At 41.6% G+C, this 4,599-nt stretch overlaps 1 protein-coding gene across 2 annotated transcripts in view; it reads left to right on the forward strand.

Moving 5' to 3' along the window:
- Positions 1-1,965, forward strand: part of Itch (itchy E3 ubiquitin protein ligase) — a 91,954-nt gene extending 89,989 nt beyond the window's left edge. For both annotated transcript variants that reach the window (XM_052184021.1, XM_052184022.1), the window contains one exon: positions 1-1,965. This exon is cut by the window's left edge and continues 539 nt beyond it. The gene's annotated coding sequence lies outside the window, so the exon portion shown is untranslated.
- The last annotated feature ends 2,634 nt before the right edge of the window (positions 1,966-4,599 follow it).

Here is a 4,599-nt window from a genome sequence, read left to right on the forward strand (position 1 = left end):
GAGCAGCTGCTGCCTGTGCTCTCCCGCTCTTCTCAGCCTGGCCTGACTGTTGTTTCTCATTCCTGGAGCATGAATCAGTGCACCATTCTGATGTTATTCCTGGAAGGGACGCAGGACTTGCATTTTTCTACAAAGTAGTTTTGTCTATTTGAATTCAGGGAAAACTTGGTCCCCGCCAATATATGACTTCATACCTCTCTTCATTCAGTTTATAATTGTTCTATTGCCTTGCAAATACTAAACTTTACAAACAGTATCAGCACTGTGGTCCTTCACGTTTTTTTAGAAATTAACGTAGAATTAAAATAAGTTCAGATGAATTCATCTAAGATCATTCTTGATTTTTAAATCCTACACATAAATTGAAGCTTTATGGTGTTGATGTAATCCAACACCTTAGTTACAATTTCATTATTGCTAAACTATTCAAGTTGCAACCATTTTCTAACACAAATGGAGGTCAGTGGTGCAGTCTCTGCAGTCAGGACAGCGTCCAGCAGCCACAGTCGCACTGTCTTCACACTCCACTCCTGACACACAGGAGCGCCCATGTCTACCCGCTTACACAGTCCTCATCTACAATACTTTTCTCACTCCTAAAAATTGTAGATTCCCTTTTCTTTCCATGATTCATCTATCTTAGACCGCTCCTTAGTACCTGATGAGTTCACTTTGACCTTCTCTGTACTTCAATTACCTTGGCTTAGCATTAGACTGTCAGGATGGGGGCTGCCACAGACGTTATGGGCAGTAAGATGAAACCTCAGCCAGTTGAGTCCCTATTATAGCCAAATCCCAAAATCAGCCTTATTGCTTTCATAGGGACCTTGAAATGTGCTGGTGGCATAGCATAAAGCCAAGAACACAGAGTTTCACAGAGTGTGACAAACCCCTGTTCCATAGGAAAGAAAGTGTTTCTGTGTCCCCAGCTGCTACCCCGTTGTCGTCCGGGAACAGTTTGAACTTGTGCAGCTGTACTCCTTAACACTGCCATCCTCAGCAGAGACTGTGACAGAAGGGTTGCCACATCGAGGGGCTGTCAGTGAAGGGAGAGCTCAGCTCCTCCCCAGCCTCTTTTTACCCTTATACCACAAGAAATACACGTCATCTCTAGAAGCCCTAGTTACTTCCAAAGTAGGAAATCTCTGCCTTTTTGTTGGTAGGGTTAAAAGATGTAAATGCTAACTGCTTTGTCTCTCAGAGCGAATGTCTGCCAACTACCCGTTCACTACACAGGCCTGAACTTTGGTAATAAAATGGCTATAAATATTAAGCCTTCTACAAAGACTTCCTGTTGAATCTAATTCTTGTACTAAAACATAGTTATCTACCATATTCACTAGAGATTTATGAATTTAAATTAAGAGATAATGTAATGTAAGAAAATAGGCTTTGTTGATTCTGCATAATGCTTCATGATTCATTTAGGGACCTAGAAATATTATGTGAAAATGTATAATATCATCCAAAAGGCTTTCTGCCCTATATTTTTAAAATACAGAAGTTATATTTGAAGTAGTCCTGGCCCTAGTTCTATAGGGCTTGGCTATTTAATATTTTTATGGAAGAAATGTTTAGTTCTGGAAAAGGTAAATGCTTGTATATATTTTTGCAGCCCTGGAGTCTCCCAACTCCATTTCTTCCTTTAATTTAATTGATCACATGTATATGTCTTCCCTGCTGTGTTAGAAAAACGGGGGCTGGATATCCCAACAATCAGAGAGTATATAAGATAATGCACCTAAACAGCAGACATAAATATTTACCAAATGCTCTCAAATTTTGGTCCAAAATGAGTATTTGGGAATGGATTTATCGTGAATGTTTAATTAGCGATTTTCCTTAAATCTGGACTAAGCTGCTTTTAAGACCTTTTTCTCTGTAAGCATAGTAAATGCTAATCAACCTGTTAAGTTTTTTTTTTCTTACTGCATGTTACATTGAAATAAAAACAGAGTAAAATGAGCATTTGCCTTTTCTTCTGCTCTTTTGGTGGGTTCTACAACATGGGTCAAGATGTAAGAGCTCGGGGCTCTCATCCAGTGGAATGATAGAGCTGACAGTTGTGAACTCCTTCGGCCTTCCACCGTCTTCACGTGCAGGATTCCGTTTAAGACTTACAGTGACTGTTAAAGTTGAGGTGCTGACTCCTCACCCAGGAATGGGCTTGTCTGCCCACAGAGCTCCTGTCAGCCCTCTCTGCCATGGTTTACTTACCTGGTTAAATTACCTGACCTGTTTTCAGGTAACATTTTTGCCTGTTTGGGATCTAAATTTCTTTAAGGCTCACTACTTCTCCACAGTACCGTTGGTATTTCCAGCCACCACCAACCCTTTCTGTCTTTCCCTTAGACTTCCAAATGTCTGTCTGTATGTGTTTTCATTAAGTCAGCCAGGGAGTGGGACACTGTCCCTGTGCTGGCCTAGCCTCCCTTTGCTGTCTCAAGACTGTGATTTAAAATGCTCAGGTAACCAACATCACAGCGAGTCAGGTTTCTAAAGTCCTTCAGGAGGCTGTAAGACTGTTTACAATTAAAGTTTTCTGAGTCCTTGATTTGGTATACTTTTCTGTTTTTTTGTTTTGTTTTTTGTTTGTTTGTTTTAGGAAAATGGTGTACATCACCTGTAAAAAAGCATTGTGTGTGATCTCTTTTATAGTAGCTTGTCGACAGCCTATCTGGGCTGTGAGGTTGTAGAAAAATGCAGAACTGCTACTTGGGTGCAGCTGGATGAGGGCATTTGTGGGAACTGCCATTGGAATTGCCTTTCTGATACAACAAAAACTGGTCTGAAATGTTTAGACTGGGGAGATGGTTGAGTCAGTAAAGTGCTTGCTGCACAAGCATTGTGACACAAATCCAGGTCCTTTGTACACATCTAATGGCATAGGATAGTGACTGGCCAGCACTGGCAGAGATGGCAGATTCCTGAAGCTCTCTGGCCAGATAGGCAGCATAGCTGACTAGGTAAACTCCAAATTAATTGAGATCCTGTCTCCAAAGACAAAACATACCTGCTGGTGAGTTACAGTGGATAGTATCACACTCAGGACTACACAGGAGGCTCAGATCCACGACAGTGGAGTGAGAGCTGGAGCCAGGAGGGCTGGAGAGGGTGGGAGGGTAAGTGTAGCCACAATGTATTGTATACTGTTATAACCAGACTGCAGGCCACACAGACCACCAGGTGTCCAACTTGTATGCAGAAGCAAAGAGTCTTTATTCAAGCTCATGCTTGGACCTCTCCAACCTCTGCAGTGCAGTGGATGGGTGTGGTTGGTGCTGAGCTGGTGTCCGCCTTGACTTTTATACAGTTTAAACTGGGTAAGAGGCTTTCCAACTTGGCAGTTACATGATTGGGTGACATTTCAGAAAGCATACATTTCATACAAATTTTAGCTAGCATCATAAACCTTGCTATGTATATTTAATTGTAGTTAACTTGATTCATTTGCCCTGGACATGACACTGGGCATTTCTCATTATCAAGGGTGGAGTGGCAGTTACCTGTGGGTATATTGGTTCCTGGAATAAATAAGCTGTGTTTTTTTTTCCAGTTACCAAGTTCAAACTGAGGGCAAGCTGGATATAAGATGGAGTTTGAACACAAAACAGAATTAGCTGGATAGGCCCTTCATCCTCCCCTTCACAGTACCTAAGAGGGCCCAATCATGGGACCTCAGTAGTTACTATGGCCTCAAGGTTTAATAATTGATAATGAGATCTAAGGGCTATAAATTGAACAGTATTGTCTCAGTCTTTGACAAAGTTAACTAACTTAAGAATACAGGGTCTAAAAGTAGCAGGAGTAATATAATAAATGGCCCAGCCACAGAAGATACCAGTGTAGTTGGCCAGGGAGATCCCTTAAATAAACTTTCATACCATCCCATAGAATGTTCTCTTTCTAGCTGCCTGTTCTGCAATCTCTTAATTCAGCCATGTTTTCTCTGGCAGCTCCTGTGTAATCTACATATGCACAACCTTCTTCTCATAGGGCTACACAAATCCCTCCTTGTAGAAAGAGTAGGGAGTCTAAGCCTCTGCGATTTTGCAAAACCACTTCAGCTAGGAAAGAGATTGACTTTTCTAGGACTGTCATTGATTTTTCTAATCTTTGGACATCTCATCTGTGGCCTCTCATAAGGAGCAGTAGTGTGCATCCTGTAATGTCAAAGCAATGACCCCTATTCCTTTAGCTCCTGTGATACTGATTCCTAGGAGGGTTGGCAAAATGATAGACAGCTGTAAGGAGTTCCCTCTTAAACCTGAGTGAGGACCCAGGTCCTCAGCAGGAGTACCAAGTGCTCTTAACCAGTAGCCCTCCCCACTTTGAGAATCTTTGTAATCCGGGCTATCCTGGAACTATGAAAATTAGGCTGCCATCAAACTCACAGAAATCCTGAAGGCTGGTGAAGGAATGAACCACCATTAATGGCCCTTTTAAAAAGCTATTTGGAGGAAATTTGAGAGTTGTATGCACTTTTTAAATCTAGCTTTCTCCAGTATTATCCCAGCTGATCTGGTACAGTTATTGAAATCAACAAATTAGTATGATAGCACCTTAATTACATTCCCTACTCAGAGTCCACATTTCTCT

Source organism: Apodemus sylvaticus, chromosome 5 (genome assembly GCF_947179515.1).
Source record: "Apodemus sylvaticus chromosome 5, mApoSyl1.1, whole genome shotgun sequence".
NCBI lineage: Eukaryota > Metazoa > Chordata > Mammalia > Rodentia > Muridae > Apodemus > Apodemus sylvaticus.